This window comes from Bubalus kerabau, chromosome 2, assembly GCF_029407905.1.
Source record: "Bubalus kerabau isolate K-KA32 ecotype Philippines breed swamp buffalo chromosome 2, PCC_UOA_SB_1v2, whole genome shotgun sequence".
In the NCBI taxonomy this organism is placed as follows: domain Eukaryota; kingdom Metazoa; phylum Chordata; class Mammalia; order Artiodactyla; family Bovidae; genus Bubalus; species Bubalus kerabau.
The window spans coordinates 141,816,577-141,833,893 of record NC_073625.1 but is presented as its reverse complement, the minus strand read 5'-3'; the positions used below and the strand labels follow the sequence as shown (position 1 = coordinate 141,833,893).

Here is a 17,317-nt window from a genome sequence, read left to right as displayed (position 1 = left end):
TGCAGGATGTTCAACCTGAAGCACTGTGGAGAATGGGATGGAATGAACCAGGAAGCCAGGTGATGCAGTAATTCAGGCAAGAAATGATGAGGAGCTGAACTAAAACCAGGGTTATGGAAACAGAGCAGAGGGAAAGATCTGGTCCAGGGAGACCATTAGGAGGTAAAACAACAGCAGAGGGAGGAGTCAAGTTCAATTCCTCAGGTAGCTATACTTCCTCAGCTGAGTTCTCCATTTTCTAGAAAACAGTCCCAAGGACTGCAGCCACATTCTTTGGAAACTATGCTGAGGCTAGGGACACATCTTCCAGATCAAACTTACAGCCATGTGGTCTGGGAGAGCCTTAGGGGTCAACCATTACTGCAGGAGCTAAAAAACATGGACGAGGTCTCTTTGTTTTGGCCTACAGTTAACTTTAGCCCAGGCCACTTATATTCTGATATATATTGCAGGTAAGGATTTCTATCTCCTTCCAATCAAAAGCATCTGTCTCCTTGCTAATCAAAATTCCTTTTAGATATCTATTCACTTCTGCACTTTTCCTAGAAATATTTGGTGAAGGCCTACAGCATATTAAAAACCAGAGACATTACTTTACCAACAAAGGTATGTCTAGTCAAAGCTATGGTTTTTCCAGTAGTCATGTATGGATGTAAGAGTTGGACCATAAAGAAAGTTGAGCACTGAAGAATTGATGCTTTTGAACTGTGGTGTTGGAGAAGGCTCTTGAGAGTCCCCTGGATGGCAAGGAGATGAAACCAGTCAATCCTAAAGGAAATCAGTCCTGAATATTCATTGGAGGGACTGATGCTGAAGTTGAAGATCCAATACTTTGGCCACCTGATGTGAAGAACTGACTCATTGGAAAAGACCCTGATGTTGGGAAAGATTGAAGGCAGGAGGAGAAGGGGAGGACAGAGGATGAGATGGTTGGATAGCATCACCGACTCAATGGATATCAGTTTAAGCAAGCTCCAGGAGTTGGTGATGGACAGGGGGGCCTGGCATGCTGCAGTCCATGGGCTTGTAAGGAGTCGGACACGACTGAGAGACTGAACTGAACTGAACAGTGTGTTATACAAATTCTCTGCCCTCAATTAATCTATAATTTAGTGAAAGATACAAACAAACCAACCCCCCCCCCCCACACACACACAAATCGAAGTACACTGTGGTAAGTACTGTGAAAGAAGTACTCACACAAAAAGCACAAAGCAGAGTCCCTTAAGTGAAAGATGAATTAGGATTGGGTGTCTTAAATCAGTTAGAGGTAAGAATGGTTTCTCAAAAAGAAAAACAACCTCTAACAAAAAATAAATTCTCATTAAAAATAGCTCAGGTATAAATAAACAAAAATGCATCAAAAACATGCATAGTTAATAAGTGATACTTCTGAGTGCATGAAATGTGCCAGGAGCTATGGATCTTGTATTTTTCCCCCTCAGTTCATCCTCATACCAAACTTATGAGGTAGTAATACTTCCCTTATTTTACAGATGAAAAAGCTGAGGTTCAAAAAGCTTCAATATTGATAGTTGGCCCCAGGTCACACGGGAGCAGTAAAGCTAGGAGTCACACCTGGGCGGTCTGAGTGCAGAGTTTCTAATTGGGATGTAGCCCTGCCCTCTGCAGTTAGGGCCATTTCTCGACCGATGAGAATGGTATTTAAGAGGTTTGTCCACTGTTCCACGTCACAGGTTGGGAATTCAACCCAGTTGGCTGAGCTCCAGTGTTTCTTCTCTTTTACACAGCCCTATCTTCAGGCTGAATGTATACTTTTACTGAGAAAAAGAATGAGAAAATACACTAGTAAAAAGAAACAGAAAGCTCTCTTCATTTTGTTCTCATATCAGTTCTCTAAGGGATGAGCCAAGCCTTGCCTCCTGCCTAAATGCCCTTGTTCCACAGGGGACTCGGTCAGAGGTTATAAAGTCTGAGGCAGTTAAAAGAGGGCTGGTGGGGCTAACTTACCCCACTTATCCCCTACCTCATTGCCCAGAGCACTGAGAAAACTGTCAGCCCTTGACTGGCAGTCATTCTCAATGAACGTTTGCCTGTAACTGCTATTATTGGGTGGACAAATTAAAAACCTTTTTTTTCTTCAAAAACTAGACATGTGCAGTTATTACATTGTTTATGACAAACTGGAAGGTTGGCCAAAATTTATGTTGAGATTCTTCAGTATTTGTACCCCAGCATCCCAAAGGCTGGTTAATCGTGGTGATAGAGGTCCTATCACCATTGATAGTCACATCTCCAGTTCCCTCCTGTATAACTGTGAGACCTGGTCTCTTCGTCACCTAAAGGGGGCCCCAAGTTATTCTGGTGGGAGTCTGGGGTGTCTTGCATAGTTTGCTGAAGTCCTTTCCCACTCAGAATTCTAGAATTCAGAGCCGTTACTTCTCCTGTCCTGGGTGAAAGATGCTTTTGTACCCCTTCTTGCTGTTTCCCTCCAAAGCACAAAAGAGCTGTACTCCCTCTAAGCCTCCTTCTGCAAGAAGTCTGTTCTTTTCCATCAAAATTAGGAGTGATATTTCCCACACCTCTCCCTTACACCTTTCCAGCTGGGCCTTGAAGGAGCATTGTTGTGTCATGAGTTTCAGGAAGTCATTTGTAAAAAGAATGCTTTCAGCGTCTGCTCCCAAAACTTTTCTCCATGAACCTTAGACTGCAAAGAGATCCTAGGATTCCTCCCCTATTCTCCCCGTCCCCCTCTCCCTCCAAGGAACCTGCACTGAGGAGACTTTTGCTCTCATGCTCACCGAATAGTCCAAAGCGGGGCATTACTCAAATTGGGAACCTAGCCCAAGTTCCCACTTGGGCTGGTTCACACTATTCAAGCTAAATGCTACCTTCTCTAATGAACATGGTCATATAGAAATTGTTGAGAAGATACTGAATTATCTCTAGAAGAGTAAGGCCATCATGAGATGAGAAAATAAAGATAAAATACATGTATGTAGTGTGTGTGTATAAATATGCATGCTCAGTCTCTCAGGTTACAGGTTACAACCCTGTAACCTGCTATGCTCCTCTGTCCATGGACTTTTCTAGGCAAGAATACTGGAGTGGGTAGCCTTTCCCTTCTCGAGGGGAATCTTCCCAACCCAGGAATCGAACCCACATCTCCTGCATTGACAGGCAGATTCCTTACCCCTGCACTACCTGGGAAGGCCAGTTTACGCTAAGCATGTATAAATATACATATACATAAAATCTCACTTGCAAACTTGCTGAAGAATTGCTCTTTCTCATTCAGGAAATGAACTCCAAGAAAGAAGCTTTCTCTTGCCTTGTTGGAGCCTTTGGGAAGCATAAGTAGACTGATGCAGAGAGGATAACATGGTCCAGGTAGTCACAGAACCTGCAGGGTTGATGGTGGGACCCCCCAACAGGCAGAACAGGAGGGCCACAAGCTCATCAATTACCCTGTAACTTGAGTAAGTCACTGAACCTCTGAGCCTTACATTTGTTTTTATGCTAAAATGGGGATAATTTTACAGTCCTGACAGGGTTGTTTGGGTTCAACATAGTTATCTATGTTTTGTAAACTGCAAGTGTCAAAAATATTAGTTGTTACAATATTGCTTGCAAGGAAGAACTAGAACAAAAGTTTAGATGGAGTCAAGGGTGTCTCTTGTACGTGATGAGGAGAGTTGTCTCTAAAGATTATGGGGGTTGCAAGCCTTAGAAAGGTACCTCAGGAAAGAGGAAAAAGTCCAGGCAGAGAAGTCTGAAGGAGATGAAAGGGGTCAAAGAGATTATCTACAGAGATTTTCTGAAGAGTCCTAATGTTCTTATTAACAGTCCATGGGCATCTCCAGCTTGATTTGAGCGGCAGTTCTTGTTGATACACTGGGCAGAGCTGAGGCCAGGAGCCTTGTAAGCCAAAATATGAATCAGAAGCGTAAGTCAGTGCCACTCAGACTTTGGGCCTGAGATTGCATGGCGGGTGTGTGTAGGTATGTGTGTGCTTGTCTCACAGGTGCAGGCCTCAACCACAAGTCCAAGCTGCACAAAACTGACAACACGAGGCTCTGCAGTCACCTTTCATTGCTGAGCTCTTATTTGTACTGCCAGGGAAATACCAAAAATTTCCTTTTGCAAGGGCCAGTGTGAACCTGGCAGGATACCCATGACTGAGGAGATGGTCATGAAGTCTGGTAATGAAAACAAATTTTTAAAATTATGTAAGGTAGAAACTAAATATTCAAGGTAGCAGGTTTCATTCATTATAGGAATGTTTCTTTAAGATGAAACAATAAATGCTTCTGCTGAGGTTTCTGGTTGAAGCGCCAGGCCTCACCCAGGAAAGGATTTAAAAGTATGTGTGTGTGTGTGTGTTAGTCACTCAGTCCTGTCTGACTCTTTGAGACCCCATGGACTGAAGCCTGCCTGGCTCCTGTATCCATGGGAAGAATACTGAAGTGGGTTGCCGTGCCCTCCTCCAGGAGATCTTCCTGACCCAGGGATTGAACCCATGTCTCTTGTGTCTCCTGCATTGGCAGGCGGGTTCTTCACCACTAGCGCCACCTGGAATTCCTTGGTGGCTCAGATGGTAAAGAGTCTGCAAGGCAGGAACCCAGGTTTAATCCCTGGCTCAGGAATATCCCCTGGAGAAGGGAATGGCAACCCACTCCAGTGTTCTTGCCTGGAGAATTACACGGACAGAAGAGCCTGGTGGGCTACAGTTGATGGGGTTGCAAAGAGTTGGACAGGACTAAAGCAACTAGAAAGAGAGTGAGCCACCTGGGAAGCCCTTTTAAGAGTATAAAGTATGTTAATTGTATTGGTTTCAAAGAGGGCAGAGGGATTGCCACACTGTCAGACTCCAGGTACATCTGACTGCAAGGCAACAGTTGACATCTGGAAACCCCCATATGAGAATTGGTTTTGCCCCCAGAATGAGGGACACCGTCTTGACAGTCTTGAATTCCTTTGTGGGTGGTGTAACTAAGGAATTCCAGGTGAGCTTCTTCTCACAGTTGGAAAACAGGCAAGGCAGAGAAAGAACTGTATAATCTCCATCCTTCCTTTCTTGCCTCACCTGGAGGACAATTTACTTTCTGTTGTGGAAAAACATTTCACATCCGCCTTAAGAAGTGGGAATAAGGAAGAGTGGTTAGCGGCAGTGAAGAGTGCTCCTGCTTCGACGTCACCCTTTGTCATTTGGTCCCTGTGTGTGGAGCAAAACCTCAGGTTTTAATACAAAAAAAAAAAGTCTTGAATGAAACCCTACAGTACCTAACTTCCCACCCCTGCTCCCAGGTTAGTTTACATTTTAAGGAAACGTCAGGGTGTTTTGTAACACCTGTTTTGTGTAGTAGTAGTGTTACTCACTCTGCTGCTGCTGCTGCTGCTAAGTCGCTTCAGTCGTGTCCAACTTTGTGCGACCCCATAGATGGCAGCCCACTGGGCTCCCCCATCCCTGGGATTCTCCAGGCAAGAACACTGGGTTGCCATTTCCTTCTCCAATGCATGAAAGTGAAAAGTGAAAGTGAAGTTGCTCAGTCGTGTCCGACTCTTCGCAACCCCATGGACTGCAGCCTACCAGGCTCCGCCATCCATGGGATTTTCTAGGCAAAATTACTGGAGTCACTCAGTCATGTCCAATTCTTTGGGACCCCACAGACTGTAGCCTGCCAAAGTCCTCTATCCATGGGATTCTCCAGGCAAGAACACTGGAGTGGGTTGCCGTTTCCTTCTCCAGAGGATCTTCCCCTGACCCAGGGATCGAACCCAGGTCTCCTGTGTTGCAGGCAGATTCTTTACAGTCTGAGCTACAATTCTGACAAAAGGAAAGAACCGACAATGGTTTAATCTTAGGCACTCAGATGGGCAGTCTGAGAAACTTAGGGATGGTTTCCCTGGCTCCTCTCACACCTGACACTCAAAACTGACCTCTGTGCATATAGATGTATGTCTAGTGTGTAACAGGAAGTTTGCTTTGGCTGGTCTCAGAGGGATCCATTTGTCTAGCGAGGTCTGCATGGCCAATGAAGCCACTGCCTCCCTTGCCATCTTAGCAGCTTTAAGAGGGTGGAGTATTTTTCTTTGAGGCCAAGTTTGGCCCAGAGAACTTCCTCACTGAAATTTTCTGCCAGGTTGGGTTGCTTTTCTTGCATAAGTCCACCCCTTACTCTCACCCCATCCCCCTAGTTGCCTTTGGTCAAATTTCTGGAATTTTGGCCTATGTTTGTGGGGTTGAGTCTATTCCTTCCTGGTGCAGTGGATGCAGAGATATGCTTTCTCTTGGGTGAAATTTACAGGCACATTTTCCTCTTTGACAGGAACAAAGAGCCACAAATATTTCCTAAGGGGAGAAAAAAGCTTCCAGATGCAGGACTCCAAATAAATGTGAGGGTCCCCCCCCCCACTTTTTCCTTTGGCATTTTTTAAGCTTAATAATTACACTGGACATATTTATCCAGAAGGCGGCCCACAGTTTTCCCAACTTCACTGAAATTTCTAAGTTACAAATACATCTACCTCTCCCTTGCTTGGGCTCCAGGCCATTTATCTCTTTCTTAAGGCAGTCACCACAGATGTCTTGAGTTTCAACCCTGTCTAGAGACTGAAGAAGATAGGAGAAGGCCCCTTTTTCCTCTTAGTCTCCTGAGCTCTGGTAACATAGAATAATCAAGTTGGGAGGGACACTTCTAAACTCTTGAACCATCAGTAAACTAATTTTCAATTATCTCTACTTAGAGGGTTACTGAAAAGAAAATTATAAATGTCAAGAAGACCTTTTAGCAAACTTTTACAATCTGTAGCATATTTCTATATTTTTTAAACTAATTAAAGCATTCTAATTGGTATCATTTTCTATTTTTAGTTTATAATCTAAAATTTTTCTCTTACCATGATCAGAATAATTGTGGGAGATACTTAACTCACATGTGGAAAATCATTATCACCCACACATTTTTTAAAAGGTTTTTGAAGAAATAAGGTACTTATATTTGATTAGAAAAACAGCTCTCCTTTTAAGTGTTGGCAAAGAATGCACTAAGTCCTAAGAAATCATTTTGGTTATATGTCTTAACATTTACTTATAAGCGATCATGGAGACATTTAATGCAGCTAAATGGCTTTAAAGAAGGCTGAGCACCAAAAAATTGATGCTTTCAAACTCTGGTGCCGGAGAAGACTCTTGAGAGTCCCTTGGACAGCAAGGAGATCAAACCAGTCAATCCCAAAGGAAATCAACCCTGAATATTCATTAGAAGGATCAATGCTGAAGCTGAAGCTCCAGTACTTTGGCCACCTGATGTGAAGAGCTGACTCATTGGAAAAGACCCTGGTGCTGGGGAAGATTGAGGGCAGCAAGAGAAGGGGATGACATAGGATGAAACGCTTGGATGGCATCACTGACTCAATGGACATGAGTTTGAGCAAACTCCAGGAGATAGTGAAGGACATGGAAGCCTGTCATGCTGCAGTCCATGGGGTCACGAAGAGTCAGATATGATTTAGCAACTGAACCACCACAACAAATGGCTTTAGCCAGTTTTTATTCTAACAGGAATGAAATTAAAGTGCCTAGGAATCAGATTCTGCTTCAGGAGGTCTGGGGCTAGAGAAATATTCCACATCTCTAATAACAAATTCTCAGGAGATGCAGACACTGCAGGTCCATGGAGCTGAGAGGATGTAGAGTACAGTACATCTTCCTATCCCTAAGCTGCAACTCATGGGTGAAATACATATGTGGACACGGGTATCATACAGCCTCAAGAATACAGGGGAATGGACTGCTCCCTCCAGAGGTTCCCTTGGTATGTTTTTTACAGTGGATTGAAAAGTGATTTAATCTATGCTGTTCAAAAAATCAGTGAATCCCTTCTAAATTCTAAGCCCTAGGCTAGTCACTATCTAACATAAAGTTGCATAATACTGCATAATATAAAATATAATGACCTTATTAAATTTGACATCTGTACTCTGATTATCACCTCTTTCAAGACTAAAGAATTCTCTATTGTTCCTTCCCACCCTTCCAGCACTTTTTAGTTTGAAAATTTTCTAATCTATAGAAACACTGAAATTGTAAAATAACTAACAAATTTAAACCTAGATTTACCAATCTTTAACATGCTGCTATACTCTCTTTCTGTCTGTGCATACACATCTATATACAATTAAATATACACTGAGCTTATTTTAATGTTTGTGGTCAAACTGTTTGACAATAAGTTGCAGCTCTCAGTTGTTCTTTTTCATGTTGCTATTGTTTGTCTCCATGACTGGCCCAGCTACAAGATGATGTTAAACCAGAGCTCAGTGTGTCCAAGAAGCAAAAATGGCACGGAGTTTCCCAAACTTCCTAGGATCAGTTTTACAGAGGAGGAAGCAGACAGTAGAAACCTTTGTTTCACCTTAAAAAATCTTAAGCAGGTCACTCTTAAATTCTGTCCATTTATCCCACTCTCCACCATCTTTAAGAAGATATGGAATAATTGTGCTGAAGACTGCCAGAAATAAGCACTCTAACATGGAAGCAGAGAATAACTAATTTTGCTAAACCGAACTCACTTTCTTTGTGAGTTCACGTTTCACTAATGAATTTTTTCATCTATTGCTAGGAAAGACAGAGAATCAGTCTTATTCCAATGTGATTAATAGATTCCGAAAATATTTTTTGCAGTATTACAAAAGGGATTTATTCATGCTTGTTTCATCTCTATGTACCTTCATCTTTTTATTTCAAAATAGCCAGAAATTAGCCCTTCTGAGAAGGTCTCTACATTATTTCTAAGGGTTTCCCAGAGAATTACCCCATGTATTTTCCTGATCAAGTCTAACTGGTATTTCCAGTCTAGGCTTCCTATCTTGCCATCACACCGCTGCCTCTGTGGTAACAACCCGAGGAAGAAACCCCACACACGGTGATCCTCTTACCACCAACCCTTGCTCAGTATCATGCACAGCACAAACACACACTCTCTCTCTCTCTTTCCTGGTACCTCTCATATTGCTGAGGTGCTCTCATCCTGGCTCTTCAGTGTCTGACAGCACAAATGAGACTAGCCATGACTCTCAGAGAGGAGCTAGGAAAGGTTTGGGGCTCATAGAAATGCAACACAAATAATAAGTACATTTTTGACAACAACTGCTAGCTCTGCTCGTGTTCAAACTCAGGGACCCATATCCTACTTCAGCATCTGTAGCTCCCAGAGGTTCTCATGTGGTTTGGAACAACTAAACCTCCACCAGTGGAAATCGGAGCTCAGTTGCCCTTCGGTCCCTTGAGAGGAGGGTGCTTCCCTGCAAGTCTTGCCTGTCATCCTGTCTCAGGACTGACCTCACTCCAGGATGCATTGCAGTGGGTTGGATAACTCTCCTCAGAATAACAGCATCCTATTCCTGGGTGTGGACTGCCTCCTTGGCCCAGTAACTCAATCACAAGAGTTACCAGGATATTTCTCCAAGTCCATATTAAATCTTTTTCGTGTTTTTATTTTCTTCAGCATGAGATTAGGTCTGCTTAGCCTTCCTGGCATGGTCAAATCTTGCTTGCATATCTCTAGTCATTGCCAGATAAGAAAATAATAATTTATGAATAAACATTTATTTTTCAGACATAAAAGAGTCCACGTTCAGCTATTGGTTTTTAAAAAAATCTCAGATATGCAGGGTAGAGCTTTATCCAATTTACACTCCAGAGCAGAATATTTAATAAACCCTGCTCAAGTGCTTGGGGCTTCCCAAGGGTGAAGAACCTGCCTGCCAATGCAGAAGATGCCAGAGATGCAGGTTAGATCCCTGGATCGGGAGGATCCCCTGGAGAAGGAAATGGCAACCCACTCTAGTATTCTTGCCTGGAGAACCCCTGGACAGAGGAGACTGGTATGCTACAGTCCAGAGCATTGCAAAGAGTCAGACACTACTGAAGCGACTTAGTACGCATATACGCTCAACCACTGTACAGGGGTTATCTCCTGCATTCAGTTCTTTCACAAGAGCAGAAAATGCTTGAGTAAAAACAATCACAATATCTAGTTTCCACCCAATAATGCAGAAACCACATGCCACCTCCAGAGTAGCAGCTCAGTTACTCCACTGTTCTCTCTGATCTCTCTGAGCTCCTTGTTCCACTTACATGAAGTCACTCCACTTCTCTATAACATTCTATACTGGTTGCTTCTTAAATTTCACTAGTCAGAACTGGTATATGGCCATAGATTCTGTATCTCAGAATGGATTTTAAAGGTACTTTCAGGAAAGAAACACATTTTAATTTTTTTAAATTGTGATAAAAGTCACATAGTATAAAACATACTATTTAACCATATTTAACTGTACAGTTCAGTAGCACTAAGTATATTCACACTGTTGTGCAATTTTTACCATCATCCATCTCTTGAATTTTCCATCTTCCTAAATTGAAACTTCTTCCCCATCAAACTTTAAGTCCTCATTCCCCCTCTGCAACCCCCCTCACCCCTCTGTCCCTGGCATCTACCAATATACTTTCTGACTCTATGATTTTGACTATTCTAGGTACCTCATATAACTGTAATGAAACAGTATTCCAATATATATTGGAGTGCATTTTTAAGGTTAATTTACATCCTATGAACAGATTGTACCTTTCGTTTTTGCTGCCCCCAACCCCGAAGTTCTCACTAGTTATTTTATACACAGTATGTGTTTATGTCCATCCCAATCTCCCAATTCATCCCCCGCCCCCAGTGTCCATATGTTTGTCCTCTATGTCTGTGTTTCTGTTGCCGCTGCCGCTGCTAAGTCGCTTCAGTCGTGTCCGACTCTGTGCGACCCCATAGACGGCAGCCCACCAGGCTCCCCTGTCCCTGGGATTCTCCAGGCAAGAACACTGGAGTGGGTTGCCATTTCCTTCTCCATGAAAATGAAAAGTGAAAGTGAAGTCGCTAAGTCGTGTCTGACTCTTCATGACCCCATGGACTGCAGCCCACCAGGCTCCTCTGTCCATGGGATTTTCCAGGCAAGAGTACTGGAGTGGGTTGCCATTGCCTTCTACTGCTTTGCAAATAGGTTCGTCTGTACCATTTTTCTAGATTCCACATATATTTTACTCAAAATGGATTAAAGACCTAAATGTAAGGCTGGACACATTAAAACTCTTAGAGGAAAACATAAGCAGAACACTCTGACATAAATCACAGCAAGATCCTTTTTGACCCACCTCCTAAAGTAATGAAAATAAAAACAAAAGTAAACAAATGGGACCTAATTAAACTTAAAAGCATAGCAAATAAAGCCATAAACAAGACAAAAAGACAACCCTCAGAATGGGAGAAAATATTTACAAACACATTTTGAGTAAAATGCTGTTTGTTTTTAAAAAAAATCACAAAGAGGCCAAATAGTTAATTAACAGCAATGACAAAAATCTCAGACAGTTTTCTTTAACACAGAAACATTTTAAGAATAGAATTAAAAATATTTCACATGTAAAAATTGTTCTGATGATATAGAATTTGAAACTTCTAAAACCTGAAAACTGAAACTTTTAGCTTATAATTTGGAATCCCATTGAGGCAAAAATAGACAAACTTTGAAGAGGATCAATCAGATCCTTTTATATTGGGTTTTTGCATATTTCTAGAAGAAAACAACACTAAAATTCCAACTACTTCCTTATTAATAAAAATTTATGTGAAGATAATGGTGTGATTCCACCTTGACAGTGCTTTCTTTTCAGCTGACTTGATCAACACAATGGTGTAGTGGTTTATAAATTTGTGATAAAGTAGGACAATTTATTTATGAATGGCTTAACAACAGCTGCTTGGCTGAATGTTTTGTAGAATTCATTGAGTTCCACTAAATGGAAAGAAGTGTTTTTATTTTGTTTATCATGGCCAAACCAGTCATCTAGTGTTTCTAAGACAGCTGTTATCATCTGTTGGCCAGAACTGCAGCCTTTATCTGTGAAAGAGGACACTAGCTCAGTCATTTTCAGCTAATTGGCAGTAAGCAACTGGTCAAAGCTGCAAAGTGTAGATGCTTATGAAGCAATATTTTTAAATTCTAAGTTGCAATCCACTAATGGTCATGAAATCAATTTAGTGGATTGCATCTGACATTTTTTAAAAAGTGCATTAGAATAAAAAATACTATATTGTTGTTGTTGATTAGTCACTAAGTCATGCCTGACTCTGCAAACCCATGGATTGTAGCCCACCAGACTCTTTTGTCCATGGGTTTTTCCAAGGAAGAATGTTGGTGTGGGTTGCCATTCCTTCTCTAAGGGATCTTCCTGAACCAGGGATTGAACCTGTGTCTCCTGCTTAGCAAATGAATTCTTTACCACTCAGCCACCTGAGAAGCCAAAAAATGACATAAAAAACTAAAAGTAAGCATGTTTTTATGATATTTTAAAGTTTTATTTATATATTTTCCCAATCATATATAAACTATTGCATGCTAAGTCACTTCTGCTGCTGCGAAGTCACTTCAGTCGTGTTTGACTCTGTGCAACCCCATGGACGGCAGCCCACCAGGCTCCCCCATCCCTGGGATTCTCCAGGCAAGAACACTGGAGTGGGTTGCCATTTCCTTTTCCAGTGCATGAAAGTGAAAAGTGAAATCACTCAGTCGTGTCCGACTCTTAGCGACCCCATGCTAGAGTGGATTGCCATGTCCTCCTCCAGGGAATCTTCCCAACTCAGGGATCAAACCAACCTCTCATATCTCCTGCATTGGCAGGCAGGTTCTCTATCACTAGCATCACCTGGGAAGCCCATATATTTATCAAAATGGCACCCCACTCCAGTACTCTTGCCTGGAAAATCTCATGGACAGAGGAGCCTGGTGGGCTGCAGTCCATGGGGTTGCTAAGAGTCAGACACAACTGAGCGACTTTACTTTCATGCATTGGAGAAGGAAATGGCAACCCACTCCAGTGTTCTTGCCTGGAGAATCCCAGGGATGGGAGAGCCTGGTGGGCTGCCATCTATGGGGTCACACAGAGTCAGACACGACTGAAGCGATTTAGCAGCAGCAGTAGCATGTATGTATATACCCATACACCATAGTTACTTTGGACAATGTATTTCTTATTGTATGTTATAGTCAAAATAATTTAAAAGTCAGGGCTCTAAAATCTTCTCTTATTAATGGAAAGAAAGCATTTTAAATATATAACAACCATCCCCTTTGTTCAGCCTTGAATTGTCTTCCCAATACATTGCTTTCTTCAACAGGCCATGTCTCACAAAGGAACTCTGCTTGCAAAACTATGATGTCAACATCCCCAAATGCAGCATATCTCAACACTTTTATCCCTAGGACACAAGAGAAAAATGACATTCACGTGTATTTGAACCATACAACTCCTTGACCATAGCTAGATTTCAGGACTGTGGCAGAGATAAGATAAGGCCTTGATTAGAGGAGATTCCTTGAGAGCTATTGATAGCTTCATCTCGCTTTCTCTCATTCAAAAAAGCATAAGGAGATAGAAACTAGTGATGGTTGTGGGGATAAACTTGAATAAAATCTAGTACTTTCTAAGAAAAAAAAAGAGAGCAAATCATTTACAAAGTTTAATATATAATAGCTCTTATTAATAACAACCATTTGAGGCATACCTTAAACCGTGTCGTTGAAACAGTGTAGCAGAGCATTGCTATAGAGAGCTGAGAGTATATTCAAATCTCTCTCTCTCTCTCTCTCTCTTAACTTTTCCAGAACTGCACAGTTGTTCACACAACTGGCCAATTTAGTGTCTTTTGCAGGTGACATCCAAGTACCCAAGAAATAAGACCTAAGAGCTGTTAGAACAGGGAATGCTCATGGTTTTAAGAGTTCCTGAAAGATCATCGTCAGTGTGAATGATTTTCCTCTAGGATCTCTTCTTTTTTGAATTAAGATCAGTTATGGAACATACTCATCTTCTTCCCTGTTCCCTGCCCTCTTTAGGCTTAGGGCTTTGAATAAAGAACAGGTTTGGGGTTTGAACATTTAGAGGTGATAGAAATGCAAATAGCAGATCATGATGGGTGAAAAATTCCTGTATTTCAGAACTCAAATTCTTCTGTCTTTGATGGGAAATGGAAATTCAGGGAATTGAAGGGACTTGCCAAAAGTCATGCAGCTTACTAATGACAAAGACAGGGGAGGCCTCCTGGCTCTGAGATTTCCCCCGCTGTAGTAGCGTTTCTCTGGGAATGGATTACCCTCTAGCCTATGTGACTTACTAGCAACTCTTCCAAATGATAGCAGTTGTCTGTCTCAATGTGAGGAATGTCAGGCCTGGTGAATACTATGGGGGAAGAGATTACAAAGGGAAAATTTTGAGATACTAACAAAGTGCTCTTTAGTCTGTTCATTTAACCAAACATTATTTAAGTCACAGGCACATAGGATACAAAAATTGACAAGATCCATCTTACCCTCACAGTGTTGTTCAGTCACTGAGTCATGTCTATCTCTTTGCAGCCCATGGACCGCAGCACACCAGGCTTCCCTGTCCTTCACTACCTCCTGGAATTTGCTCAAACTCAAGTCCATTGGGTGAGTGATACCATCCAACTGTCTTATCCTCTGTTGCCTCCTTCTCCTCCTGCCTTCAATTTTTCCCAGCATCAAGGTCTATTCCAATAAATCAGCTCTTCACATCAGGTGGCCAAAGTATTAGAGTTTCAGCTTCAGCATTCATCCTTCCAATGAATATTCAGGGTTGATTTCTGGTTTGATCTCCTTGCTGTCCAGGGACTCTCAAGAGTCTTCTCCAGCACCAGAGTTTGAAAGCCTCAATTCTTTGGCACTCAGCCTTCTTTATGATCCAATTCTCATGTCCATACAGGAATACTGGAAAAACCATAGCTTTGACTATATGAACCTTTGTCGGCAAAGTGATGTCTCTGCTTTTTAATGGGCTGTCTAGGTTTATCATAGCTTTTCTTCCAAGGAGCAAGCATCTTTTAATTTCATGGATGTAGTCACTGTCTGCAGTGATTTTGGAGGCCAAGAAAATTATATCTGTCACTGTTTCCATTTTTTCCCCATCTATTTGCCATGAAGTGATGGGATGAGATGCCATGAACTTAGTTTTTTGAATGTTGCATTTTAAGTCAATTTTTTTGCTCTCCTCTTTCACCTTCATCAAGAGGCTCTTTAGTTCCTCTTCGCTTTTTGCCATTACTCTCACAGTGTGGCACAGAAAAAGGTCATAATGGTGGCATAAACCAGTGCCACATGTAAAAAGAAGCAGTAATTAGTTTTGCCTGGAGCTCATGCTGCTATAAGGGTATGTGGTGTTGGGGGCTCATCCAGGAACCAGGTCAGCTGTGAAGATAACCACGATGTCAGCAGTCTGTTTGAGAAGCCAGGTGGTCTAGTGAAAAATTCTCAGTCTTTAATGTGGGATTCCTTATAGAATACGTACTGTGATTCAATAGGCAGATGTGTGGAGCCTGAGATTCCATTTCTAAGTAGATCCAGGTGATTCCATGCTGGTTTTCCCCAGACCACACTGTGAGGAGCATAGGTCTAGTAAAATGAATAGGTATTTTGCATCCAAGAAAAGTGAGTCTTCATCCCAACACTGTCTCCTGTAGCTGGTTATCTTTGAGTATATTACTGAGACTAGTCTTTCTTGTTTGTAAAAAACAGCCATAGTGTTATATACTGTACAGCTTACAGACTGAATGAGAATATAAGCATATTGCTCAAGACAAAGTAAAAGCTCATTTTAAATTAGTTCTTTTTTTGTACATATACATTTTGAATACACAATAAACAATTGCCTTAGAAATATTTGGCTACAAAGAACAAAATTCACTTAGAAAAGCCCTCACATATGAATCCATCCAAAGTCTCATGACCCTTTTTTAAAGTACATATTCTTGATATGTATTTGTTTTTACAGCAAATTAAGACATTAAGATTTTCCCTGAAGCAATAACAAAACAATGACCAAGTCAGATAAGAATACAGAAAGTATTATGCTTAGTCCCATAACCTAACCTCTAACCCACTCAACCTTGTCCTTAATGAAGTAGCATAATTTATGGGTGAGACATGGGAAAATTTGGAACTTGCCCATATAGTAAAAGGTACTTCCCTGGTGGCTCAGATGGTAAAGCGTCTACCTGCAATGCGGGACACCCAGGTTCGATCCCTGGGTCGGGAAGATCCCCTGGAGAAGGAAATGGCAACCCACTCCAGTACTCCTGCCTGGAAAATTCCATGGACAGAGGAGCCTGGTAGGCTGCAGTCCATGGGGTCGCAAAGAGTTGGACACGACTGAGCTACTTCACTCACTCACTCACTCACTCACTCACTCAATCTAGTTAAGGGAAAAGCCTCTGTAATAATCAGATTTTATAAGCCAAAATCTCTTTAATGTACTTAGGAATAGATAATCTTGAAATAAACAGTAACTGTACTTGTTTAGGGAATTAGTGTTTCTTTACTCATTTATCAAGTTCTTTAAAGCCTCAGAAAAGCTGTGAGAGTCGGGAAGGTCATATACCTTCACCTCTATTTCACAAATGAGGAAATTGAGGCCCAGAGAGGTGAAGTGACTGACACACTCCTATTGCAAATTAAATAACAAAAAGCCCTGGCCCAGATGGTTTACCTCCAAGCAATCTGTTTTGTTTTGCCAAGGATGGGAGGTGAGAGTGGGAGGGAGGTGGGAGTGAGAGGCTGGCAGTTTGTGTTGGGGGTGGACAGTGGGCAGCAAAGAGGTCCTGGGAGTGGAGTGCTTCTTTGCCTCTGGGTGACTGTGGCTTCAAAGATTTAGTGCCTGTGTTCTCAGGGATATTTGTTGGGCTAGAGTTAAGTAAATCACACTGAAGAGGAAACAAAATCATTTTAAAAACATAAGATTTTTAAATGTTTTGGCAAATCCGCAAGTTGTGTTTTTGGGATTCACCCAAGTTTTTTCCTGATTTCAATGCACTTTCTTTTTGACTTCACGTTTCTTTCCTGTTTTCTCTATTTTTTTTTTCTGATAAAAATTCCAATTTAAGGGAGTTGGCAAATTATTAAAACACATATGAAATTCAGATTTCCTTTTTTTTCTGTATATATTTCAATATTTATTAATACCTGGGAGCTTAGTTATTTTAATGAAGGACATTTAAGTAATGGGATTAGCACTTTAAATTTTAAGTAGAATTGCTATTTTGTACACTATGACAAGTCTTAGTGATTCTTTTTTTCCTCCAGATTATATTCATGTCCAGTTGAAAGTTGAACTAAATTGGAAGAAAGTGTAAGCAATACTTTAGAAAACTTAATAGTATATGCTTTTAGAAGATAATCTATTTATTTAACATCTTACTCTCCAGGGATCTTTAATCATTACTTTGAGACTCAG

The 17,317-nt window shown here is 41.5% G+C and overlaps 1 long non-coding RNA gene across 4 annotated transcripts in view; it reads left to right on the top strand.

The window, feature by feature from the left end:
• LOC129643888 (uncharacterized) overlaps nt 1-17,317 on the top strand; it is a 108,455-nt gene that overhangs the window by 16,497 nt on the left and 74,641 nt on the right. For 2 of the 4 annotated variants that reach the window (XR_008710585.1, XR_008710582.1), the window contains exons 2-3: nt 3,260-3,440; nt 14,428-14,502. This is a non-coding gene — a long non-coding RNA (uncharacterized LOC129643888). The remainder of the gene's footprint in view (nt 1-3,259; nt 3,441-14,427; nt 14,503-17,317) is intronic. The other 2 variants (XR_008710584.1, XR_008710583.1) reach the window with 1 other exon arrangement.